Source organism: Mesoplodon densirostris, chromosome 20 (genome assembly GCF_025265405.1).
Source record: "Mesoplodon densirostris isolate mMesDen1 chromosome 20, mMesDen1 primary haplotype, whole genome shotgun sequence".
NCBI classification, from domain to species: domain Eukaryota; kingdom Metazoa; phylum Chordata; class Mammalia; order Artiodactyla; family Ziphiidae; genus Mesoplodon; species Mesoplodon densirostris.
In genome coordinates, this window is record NC_082680.1 from 23,128,306 (window position 1) to 23,141,024 (window position 12,719).

The following is a 12,719-nucleotide window of genomic DNA, read 5'->3' on the forward strand; positions in this document are numbered from 1 at the left end:
CATATGGCAACTCTATTTTTAGTTTTTTGAGGAACATCCATACTGTTATGTAGATTTATCGAAGGTTAGGTTAAAGGAGACCTTAGAAAACAACTATTCCAGGATTTTCCAAACTGTGTTATTTTTTTTCTTTAATAGTGGTTATGCACACACAGATAAACCTGATTTTGTGGTAAACTACTTTTGAAAATTCTGTATTCCTCTCAGAGATTTACAACTCATGCTTGTATATTCAAGCAGGTTCTTTGCGTCATACTTCATCACCACCTATGAGTCAGGTCTTAAGACTGTCAAAAAACAACAGGAAATGGTTTTTTAAATATTATAAAGTATTTCTACAATATACTTTTTTATAACATATATGTGGGGTGAAAAAGGCTCTGAGAGGGGCTTCCATGGTGGCGCAGTGGTTGAGAGTCCGCCTGCCGATGCAGGGGACACGGGTTCGTGCCCCGATCCCGGAAGATCCCACATGCCGCGGAGCGGCTGGGCCCGCGAGCCATGGCCGCGGAGCCTGTGTGTCCGGAGCCTGTGCTCCGCAACGGGAGAGGCCACAGCAGTGAGAGGCCCGCGTACAGCAAAAAAAAAAAAAAAAAAAAAAAAAAAAAAAAGGCTCTGAGAAGTCTTGTTTATTGTTTAATCCAGAGTTCCTCAAACTAATTTGACCACGAAGATTTTTTATTGTTGTTGCCACAAAATATCAATAACATATCTTGAACTAATATTCTGAAGAACATGAGGAAGTGCTGATCAGCCCATTTTCTAGATGAGGGAACTTGGGTTAAGGGAAGTTTATCAACTGTACAAGGTCACAGGACTACTTAGTAGTACAGCTGGGACTAAAACCCAGGTTTCCCAAATTCCTGATGGCCCAGTGTTCTTAGCATCATACTACACCACCACCTATGAGTCAGGTCTTAAGACTGCTGAAAAACACCAGGAAATTTTTTTTTAATGTTGTAAAATATTTCTACACATATAAGTTTTTTATAACATATATGTGGGGTAAAAAAGATATTAAACACCCATCACCCAGCTGAAAAAGTAGAATATTATCAGAAACTTTGAAGCCCTTAGAAGCCTCTACCTAATTGTACTATCCTGTATTTATCAGTCACTTGCTTTTCTTTATAGTTTTCTGCATATATATAAATATACCCCTAAAAGACATTGTTCTATTTTGCTTTTTTTTTTTTTTTGCGGTACGTGGGCCTCTCACTGTTGTGGCCTCTCCCGTTGCGGAGCACAGGCTCCGGACGCGCAGGCTCAGCGTCCACAGCTCACGGGCCCAGCTGCTCCGCAGCATGTGGGATCTTCCCAGACCGGGGCACGAACCCGTGTCCCCTGCATCGGCAGGCGGACTCTCAACCACTGCGCCACCAGGGAAGCCCCCTATTTTGCATATTTTGAACATTTAATTAGTAGTACTATTGTACTATTCTTTTGCAACTTGTAAAGTTTTTGCTCATTAATTTTGTGAGATTCATCCATGTTCATAAGTATAGCTAGAAATCCTTTGTGCGTATATATCATAATTTATTTATTCATTCTCCTGTCAATTGATATTTGAGTTGTTTCCTTCCCTTTGTATTTTGGTGTATCATAAGCAATGTTGTATGAATTGTCTTACATGTCTTACATAAGTGTGAGCACATGCGCTACTATCTCTAGTGAGAAACTGCTAGAGCTGTAAGATATACCAACCTTCACTTTTTCTACATAACATGAAATAGTTGTTCAATTTACATTCTCACCAGCAGTGTATGAGGATTTCCACTGTTCCACACCCTTGGCAACATTATCTTGCCAGACATTTTTAAACTTTATATTATGGAAAAGTTCCAACATATACAAGAATTATATTATGAGCATTGTTCAGCTTCATCACTTACCAACCCATGGCCAGTCTTCCATGGGTCATCTTGGAGTATTTTAAAGCTAATTCCAGACATAATATCACTTCACCTGTAAAAATTTCAGAATGTATCCTTAAAAAATGAGGACCCTACCTTTTAAAAATTGAGGTAAGACTTACATACAGTAAAGTACACAAATCTCAAGATTACAGCTCAGTGAATGGTGAACTTTCACATGTACCCACAGCTGGGAAACTACCACCCAGATCTAGAAGGCTTCCAGTTCACCCAGAAAACCTTCTGGTACTTCTTGTAGGACCTTATAAAAACATAAGAGCAAGACTACTATCACACCTAAAATTGAATAACAAATCTTTAATAGCATGAAATATCCAGTCAATGTTCAAATTTCTTCTGCTTTTGTTTTTGTTTCATTAGTTTTGCTTTCTGCTCAAACCGAGGTCCAAGTAAAAGCCACCCTTTTCCAGTCCTTGCAGTTTATTTGATGAACAAAGCAAGTGGTTTGTCCTGAAGCTTCCCACTGTCTGAGTTTTGTTGGAGGTATTCTCCTGGTGCTGTTTCACATGTTCCTCTCTTCCTCATTTCCAGTCATGTGTTTGTTAAATCCAGAGACTGGATCAGATTCAGGATCAAATTTCTGGCAAGAACACTTTATAAGTGGTGTTGTGTTCTTCCATCAGGAGGTTGTATCTGTTTTGTTTGGAAAGGCAACAATCATTGATGATCATTGCTTAGTTCGTTAATTCACTGGAGGTTGCCGACTTGTAAGATGTTATCATTCCCTTTTCATTTATTAGCTAGGATATTTCTCTAAAGAGCAACTTCTGCTCATCAATTATTTGGTTACCCTGAGATGCATTTTGTATGAGAAATTGCCAGACTTTAAATTTTCTACCAATATAAAATAATATTGTGGTTTAAATTTTCTATTTCCCTAGTTACTAATGAGATTTTCCTAAGTTCCATGTTTTTTCTTCTGTCAATTGCCCGTTCTTGCATTTGTCCATTTCCTCCCATTGTACTATATGTACTATATGTCTTCTTACTGGTTTTTGAGTTGTTCACATATTCTGGATACTAATTCTTTGTTGGTTGAAAATATCTTCTTCTGGTTTGTGGCATTCTACTTTTGGCCTCTGAGCTTTCCCTTGTTTTGTTACCAGCTTGGAAATGCATTAAAAGATGTTCATTTTGCCATGTAAAGGGCACAGATACATATACCACTAGCGACATGTGGTATAAATATAATGTGACTGTCTTCTGAGCAAGGGTTATACTGTACAGTTCTCAAATCTTTTTTTTTTTTTCTTTTTGCTGTATGCGGGCCTCTCACTGTTGTGGCCTCTCCCGTTGCGGAGCACAGGCTCCGGATGCGCAGGCCCAGCGGCCATGGCTCACGGGCCCAGCCGCTCCGCGGCATATGGGATCCTCCCAGACCGGGGCACGAACCCGTATCCCCTGCATCGGCAGGCGGACTCTTAACCACTGCGCCACCAGGGAGGCCCAGTTCTCAAATCTTGACGTTCTTAGGCAGAGAATCAGCAGACTGCATGTTCCCCTCCCCCCATCCTCTCTCTATTCTACGGATAAGTGTGCTTGGGCAAGGTATAGCTCATTTATAGAGAAATTAGACCATGAGAATAAAAGCTTCCTTATTAAGGAAACTAGCTTATTCCAAAGAGGAACTTCTAAAGCTCATTTTCTGGTAAAGCTGTCCTTTTGCTGAACTGGTACAGACCTGCTGAAGCAGCTTCTTCCTAAGCTACAGAAATGGGAGAGGAAATGAATCTCCAGAGCCATCTTGATCTGTCTCTCCTTGTATCTGAGGTGTTCTGTAGTGGAGTAACTTTTCAGATTATCTAGCCTCCCATTTTACCAGAAAGGGAAGTCCTCCAAAAAATGTTTTTGAGGTCAACCGAATGCTTGCAATTAGACTGTGCCCAGAATAATACAAGCCAAGCTACACATTACTGCCAGATTAACCTTCCTGGAAATTTTGCCTTGTTCATGTCAGTCTCTGGATCAGAAGCTTTCAGTAGTACCCCATTTCCTAAATATTAATGGCCATATTCCTCAGCTGGACATTCAAGGCCTTCTGCCATCTTGTCCCAATTCATTTCTCTGACCTCACCTTTACACAAATTTCCACCCCACTAAACTGGACTCATAATTGTCCTTTAAGAGCACCACAGAATTCTCCTGCTTTCCTTCTTCTCTCCAATTATCCAAGTCAGCAGTCTCTTCTAAGGTACAAACCCAAGTCTCTCTTCTCTCTGAAGCATCCCCTGTTCAATCCACCCTTGTGAACTATTTGATCGTTGAGTAGAAACAATGATTTTTGACAGTTAGTATTCACCAAACACCCAAATGCTCCCCACTTTTCCCAGCCCCCTTTGCCGTTGGGTTGGGGCCATGAGACTTGTTCTGATCAGAGGACTATGAGAAAGTCACATGTGTGAATAGGACCAAGGCAGTTAAGAACTGATGCATTTCCCCCCCACCCTTGATTCCACTACTGTGGCAATCCTGTGTTCTAGATGGTGTTGCTACAATATTGAGGAGAACCATCCTACTACCATTGAACTTTGTGGGAATGAGTAATAAACAATGGAACTTTGAGAGTTGATTTGTTATTGCAGCATTGACTAGCCTATCCTCTTTTTTTAAAATTTATTTATTTTATTTATTTATTATTTTTTTGGCTGCACTGGGTCTTAGTTGCTGCGCACAGGCTTGCCATTCTTTGTTACGGTGCGCGGGCTTCTCATTGCAGTGGGTTCTCTTGTTGTGGAGGACAGGCTTTAGGCGTGCAGGCTTCAGTAGTTGTGGCTCGCGGGCTTCAGTAGTAGCCTATCCTCTTTTCATTTGGACAACATAAAAGTGCACTGTTTCTTGCCTCTGACGTTATTTTTCTTTCTCTTACTCATTATTTTGGGAACCAAGCCTCACCACCCCATACTTTGAAAAAATACCTCCTATTCCAGAGGCACGATCCCTAAGTGAGTGACTTGTTCTTACAGCCCACAGTTGACCGCACCAGCACACCTGACTTAAGCTGGGCCATTGAGGTCCTCCCAGTTATTTTTTCCTTGGAAGCAAAACAAGTCAGCTCAACTTTTCTAGTGACCGGAGTCCTAGGATAAAACTGGGAGCTGTCAGCAGTCATGTCCAGATAGGAGGAGAAAGCTGGTTTACAAGAGATTCAGTTGACACAGAGAAGCAGGGACATTTAGGACTGCTTCCTGTTGTTCCTGAGACCTGCATGTCTCTTAATGCTTCCTCATCTTGATGTATCAAACCTTTCTTGGATTCCAAGATGCAATAAATGTCATCTTGAGTCAGGTACCCTAGACTGTCTGTCACCTGCAACCTAGCGAGTCCACCTACTATCTGTCTACTCTTTTCCCTGTGGAAATATCATCAAACCAGCGTAACAGGAATATGGAGAAATGTTTACATTTGAGGTTGTCCCAAGTGGTAATAACGTTCCTTAAGGGCACCAGATGCCCTGATCCACACCTGGAATATTCTTGTCACACACCTCTACTTTAGTGTCAAAAAGAGATACATGGGGCTTCCCTGGTGGCGCAGTGGTTAAGAGTCTGCCTGCTGATGCAGGGGACACGGGTTCGTGCCCCAGTCCGGGGAGATCCCACATGCCGCGGAGCGGCTGGGCCCGTGAGCCATGGCTGCTGGGCCTGCACGCCCGGAGCCTGTGCTCCGCAACGGGAGAGGTCATAACAGTGAGAGGCCCGCGTACCGCAAAAAAAAAAAAAAAAAAAAAAACATTATGCAGGACCTCCCTGTGCAGTGGTTAAGAATCCACCTGCCAATACAGGGGACACGGGTTCGAGCCCTGGTCCGGGAAGATCCCACATGCCGTGGAGCAACTAAGCCCGTGTGCCACAACTACTGAGCCTGTGCTCTAGAGCCCATGCTCCACAACAAGAGAAGTCACTGCAATGAGAAGCCCGCACACCACAATGAAGAGTAGCCCCCGCTTGCTGCAACTAGAGAAAGCCCACGCACAGCAACAAAGACCTAACGCAGCCAAAAATCAATCAATCAATCAATTAATTAAAACAAAACAAAGCAAAACATTATGCAGGTCCTAGCATGGAAGGTGGTTGGAGTTCACATAAGGAAGGCAGCCAAGCAGGGTGACAGCCTGGCAGGCATTAGAAGAGCACATACAGTGGAACTGAGCAATAAGTAAATATACTGAGGATAATGAGAGGCAGGTTTCTCGCTGTCGGAGAAGGGAATTACAAATAAAGAAAGGAAGAAACTAGAATGAGCATTGTGTATTGCATTGGGGTTACAGGGATTGATGTGAACTAATGGTACGGAATATAGAGATGTAGAAACAAATATATATGTTTGTATATATATGTGTGTGTGTGTGTGTGTGTGTGTGTGTGTGTGCGCGTGTGTGCAGAAAATACAAGTGTGAGTGTGTACACATTTATATATCCCCTTGCTCTGCTCACTAAGAGGACCTGTAGCAATGAGCACACCTAAAGCCCAGATCTTGGTTTCTAAATTCCTTTTCTCCACTAAAAGGACTCCTTGTAGAAATGGCTGATTCCAGGTCTGGGGTGTGGAAAGCGCAAACTGAGTCTGCAACGTTTTGTACCAGGAAGTAAGGAAGTGCTTATAGACTGATGTGCCATGTCAAAAGGACACAGGAGTCACCTTGAATGGGGCCCAAATCTGGGACAAACCTGGGACAATTTGAGCATCAAAATAAATAATGATAGTGACATTACATTCCACTGGATAGAAAAGGAATCCACGAATCCACATTGATATAAATAGACAAATGAGTAAATACATGGGGGAAGGCCAACTAATAAGTGTAAAAGGAGTGAAGGAATTAGAAAATTACCCCTTGTCAATCATTATGCTAGTTATTATTCAGGCAGGAAACATCCGTTGATGCTAAAACTGGAAGGTGAAAGTTGGATGAGAACAGGATATTTACACAGCCTCAAAGTTCCTTCCCACAAAATAGTGATTAATTATGAGAGGAAAAAGAGTAACCTTACCATCAGACACTATTATCATTATTTTCAGACCCGCTGACAACATGAGCTACCTGATGTACACTAAGAAAAGCACAGCATCACTTCTCTGATGTCCCTGGCAAACACGGGTAACTTAATCTAATCCTGAGAAAAGAAACACCAGACAAACCCAGCTGAGGGATATTCTACAAAATAACTGAGGACCTATTCCAGGTCAGAGAAAACTGAAGAGACATAACAAGACATATATACACATGACAATGTGTGACCCTGGATTGCATACTTTTGCTTTAAAGGACATTATTGAGACAGTTAATGAAACCTGATGGTGTCTCTGGGTGAACAGTATATGGGAATTCCTTGTACAGTTCTTGTCATTTTTCTGTAAGTTTGAAATTATTTCAAACTAAAAAGTAAAAAAAAAAAAATCATAAACAGGCAAAGCCAGAAGAGTGACAGATTTATAGTCAGATGTGGGAAGAGGGCGGAACACTCAAATACTCAGACACTTCTTTGTGGTAAATGGATGAAAGAAAAGCCTTTAAATGAAAGGAGAAACAAAAATGCTCATGTGGCTGTAAAATATCAATATTTCTTGCACAGGCCTTTAGTGAAAGTACCTCAGCAAGTGACATTTGTATTAATTAGCAAAACATATAACAGAAAATAGATCAATTAAAAAAAGAGGCAGGGACTTCCTTGGGGGTCCAGTGGTTAAGGCTCCGCCCTCCCCAAAGCAGGGGGCCCAGGTTCAATCCCTGATCAGGGGACCAGAACCCACATGCCACAACTAAAAGAGCCCGCATGCTGCAACTAAAAGATCCCACGTGTGGCAACAAAAGATCCCACATGCCACAGCTAAGACCCAGCGCAACCAAATAAATAAATATTTAAAAAAAAAAAAAAAAAAGGAGGCAGACCTGCATAGGTCAATATGATTATTACCACTATCTCACAAACAACTACATAGTGAAAAGCAAGAGTTTAAAGTAAAGAAATATCATGAAGTTCAAAATCCAATAAAAAATACAGTACTGGAAAAAAAAGATATATATAGTACTGTGGGCCCAGAGCCAGAGGATATTCTCAGAATGGCCTTCAGACCTAAATTTCATCATCTGGATTTTTTTTTTTAAGAACCATCCTAGTCAACCTTTTCAAAAAGGATAAACCTTTTGAGAGGAAGTCTGTATTTCCTCATAAATGTGGAAGAAGCGCACCAAGTCCTTAGCTGAGTTAATCTCCAGAAAGCAGGCTCTATTGTAGCATTGCACAGCATATTGCAGAGACATTGCTCATGGCAAATTTATTTCATGTGGTCATGTACAAGCATATCAATCAAGGAGCTTATGGACTGGCAGTGCATGTCCTAACTGCGTTTGTACTTCTGTTAAAATAAAATATATGTTCTTTCATTTGGTCTTGACAGCAGCTTTGAGGAGGACGTGAGCCATTATCGCTAATCCAATTTTACAAATCAGGAAACCACATCTAAACAAGATGAATCGCCTTTCCCAAAGTTGATTCTGATAGGTGGCGGAGCTTGGGCTCAACATAGATGCACCATCTCTAAATTTGCTGCAATTTCCATGATACCAGACTCACTCAAAAAAACCACAAATCAGCAGTAAGCAGTAACTCTGTGATCTCAAACCATTGTTCATATGTTATGATCTGTAGCTCAGAAAGCACATTCATTCAGTAACTCATTGCTAAACATCTAATATTTATTGGAAGTATCAACAAGTACTTAAAATGTTTGTTAGTGATTATATGACAGAAGCTGAACAATAAAGCCTTTCCCATAATCTCCTCATGTACACTCCTCCAGATTTCTTGATTGGATGATGTTCTCTTCAGATTGATATTCAAGATACACACAAAATATGTTGAATCAGACCAGGTTATAGGTTACAGCCCAGAATCTGTGCCAGCAAGTCTGATTATCTATGGTCAGCTAGAAATCAAGATCAGCACTTGTAAAATAAGTTCCAGACAGTTTTAGAACAAACATTTTCTAGAATGCTTAACTGATGTGGCATCAGACTTGAAAGACAAGTCAGTGGATTTGCATCATGGTTAAAAAAAAAAGAAAAAGAACCATTTACCCAAGTCTGCCTGTAATGTTTTTCACATGTTTTAAATATGGCATAAGTAGATATAATGGAAGTGTCAGATGAGATTATGTCACTATTTCATCTTTAAAAGTCAATGAATATCCCAGCATAATTCATATGCTTGCTCTCATTTTTTAAAAGGTGGTGAAGTAAAGACCTGGATAAGGGACTACTATTTATTTAAAAGCTATTCAGGGACTTCCCTGGCAGTCCAGTGGTTGAGACTTCGCCTTCCAATGCACGGAGTGCAGGTTCAATCCCTGGTCGGGGAGCTAAGATCCCACATGCCTCACGGCTAAAAAACCAAAGCATAAAACAGAAGCAATATTGTAACAAATTCAATAAAGACTTTAAAAATGGCCCACATCAAAAAAATCTTTTAATAAATAAATAAAAGCTATTCATTCTACAAATATTTATCAACTATGTTCCAGTCACACAGTCTAAGTGAATGTACCGTTTTCTCATGTTAATAATGAAAATTAAGTAAGTTTTAGTTCACATACCACTGGCAATACCAGGCATCCCTGAGCATACTTGAAACCCCAAATACTAGTTCTTTTAGAATATTGTTTTGGATCAACTAAGGCACTTTCTAAAGTATTCATGTCAAAGATATGATTGTCTTAGGGAATTATATCAGGATTAAATCAAACAGTGTCATGTTGAATGTTTAGAGATGTTGTAAAGAATGGGATTAATATGCTTGGGAAAAAAAGTAGGGGAACTAGATGGAAAAGTGGTAGCTGAGAGTAGAGGATGGAGGTACCGGATAGTAGAGTGAAAGAAGCAAGAAGACCCAGGGGAATAGAGAACTAATGTAAACCTGAGAAGCTGAGGATAACACTGTTGGTTTCCTACCCAATAGCTCTTACCCTTCCCTTTCTTCCTTGCAGACAGAAGCCACTTCCCATCACAAAGGGTGAACAAGGCAGATACTTTCCCAGCATTCAGTGCAGCTAGAGGTTCCCATGTAATATGGTTCTGGCCAATGAGAGGTGGGGAAGACCTTCCTCCTTATTAACACAGACTCTGCCTACCTTTTCCACGCCATTGAACATAATTGTGTAAGGATGTGATGCTTGGAATTGCTGCAGCTGTTTGGGGACTATAAAGGAAGACATCATGGGGTCATAAGAAGACATACCACATGCATTGACAATGGCAGAGTAAAAAGATGAACCAACTCAGGGACTACACTTCTCATTACGTGAAATTTTAAAAGTTTTTGTTGTTTAAGTCACTTTCCATCCTTTTTTTTTTTTTTTTTTTTGCCACACTATGTGGCATGCGGGATCCTAGTTCCCTGACCAGGGATCGAACCTGTGCCCCTGCAGTGGAAGTGTGGAGTCTTAACCACTGGACCACCATGGAAGTCCCCCATCAAATTTTTTGTTGTTGCTACTTGCAGCTGAAAACATTCTAATGAATACATTTTTATTATTGCCTTAGGATAAAGGCGAAATTACTTTCTATAACTTATAAAGTTCTTAAACTCTTAATTATCTAGCCCTCGTTTACCTCTCTAAGCTAATCTCTGACCACTTTTTGCATTCTTCAGTTTTTTCAGTGCTCTAGCCCAAAGTCTTCTCCTTCCCTAGTTTCTAACTGGAACCTTCTCCACTCCTACCATTTCTGCTTGACCTGGCCACTACTGCTCATTCTTTAGGACTTGGTGAAATGTCACATCCTCCTAGAAGCCACTACTGACCACCCAGAGTATGTATTTGCCACATTTATGAAGTCCCTAGAAATGTGAACTTCCATAGTTAGAGCATATTTTCTACTCTATTGTAACTGTTTCAAACAGTTAGCCCATGCAAGTCAGGCTTGTGTCTCTCTTGTTCATCACTGTATCCTAAGAACCTAGATGGTACCTAGCAGTCATATCTATGGAACACACGAAGGAGTTGTAGGATATTGGAAACAAAATAATTTCAAGATCAACTAGGAAAAGGCAAACACCTCACTAGAAAAATGCACAAAGACATGAGAGACGATTTCCAAATGGTTAGAAACAGATGAAAAGATGGTCAACCCCTGTAACAAACAAGAAATGCAAATAAAAAGAATAATACTTTTCACCAACAGATTGGCAAAATGAAAAAGAACTTTTCAATACTGGGAATGTTGTAATGAAATGGACAATCTCATGCACACTGTAGGAGTGAGTATAAATTGTATAAACGTTCTAGCCATAAATATCAACATTTAAAATGTGCCTACCGTCTGACCAAGCAATTTCTTTAGAATGTATTCTAAGGAAATAATCAGGCAATGTACAAAGACATTTGTCTATGGATAATTTAAAAACTGTAAACAACTTAAATGCCCATCCATATAGAAGTTGTGCACACATAGTGGCATTCTTCAAAGCTTTGAAAAAGATGAGATAGGAAAAACCAAGATGTCTTCATATGGACAAACATTTATGACAAGATTAATTTAAAAAACAGATATAGAACATTAATATATAATAATGCCATTTAAAATGCATGTTAAAATTGATTAAAAAAACAAATTTAAAACAATTAAGCCAATTAAGTTGTTGAAACAAACTGTTCAAAAATCATGTTGGACCAAGATGGATATATCCAGCCACTAGTTTTGAACCTTTTCAGTTGGAGAATGTCCAGTTTACATTTACAAAGATTAGTCATACATACATTTTAAAGTGGGTCACTTAGGGTGAAAATTACAGTAATGCTTAGGATTACTGGGACCCTAAAGTTACACACACAGAGAAAGATTTAGTTTTGTATCTTTTCAGCCACTGATGTTTATCTTACCTAATTAGTCCTGTTTTTTTGCCTCTTAGAGATTTATATACTTATTTTATTCTTAAGTTGATTTGATGAGGTTTTTTTCATAGGAAGAGAAATAAACTTCTGATGAAAAGGAAAAAATGCCTGTTCTTCTTTTTCCTGCTGGATATTCCTAGAAAGAGGAGAGAGATTTAAAATGTTAACAATAAAATGTACAAAAAAAAGAAAGAGGAATCTGGGTACAAACCACTTTCCTTTCGATCAGTCGTCCAGGTTACAGCCCCATTTTCACTCTCACTTCCGCGCTGCCAGCTGCTGTCAAGGCTTCGGGGGATTCTTCAGCGTAAGGTTGCTTCCCAATTTTCTCCCATCAGGCTTAGGATTTGGTTTTCTCAGCTCCCCCAATTTTATTGCTGTTGTTTTCTTTCATTCTCTTTATCCTTGTAAATGTATGTCTTAAAATAATAACAACAACAGCAAGAAATCTTTTCTGTGTTTTTATTGGAGGTTTTGGAACAGAGTGAATAGAAATGTGTATGTTTCACCTGCCATCCTCAAACAATAAAATGGGACAATCCACATAAATTTGAAGCACGGTTCCCTGGTCAGTGCTGATAGCTGCTATTATTTTTATTAGTGTGCTTGTTCCCTTTTTAAATCAGACTGCTTGGTCTGCCTCTTTTCTGGCTAGTCTTTCTCCTTGACCTGTCTAAGCATAGATACTTCCTAAGATTCTGTTCTCCAACCTCTTATTTTTTAAGCTCCCCTATGATTCCAATACAGAGGGCATCGAAATATACATATGAACTCCTATCTCTTCTGGGCTAGAGATCCACTTTTCAACCATTAGCATGATCCCAACACTTGCGAACCTTAGAAGCTTGATGCTGAACTTGATGCTCATCTATCCATACAACCAACTCTTTTCCTCCA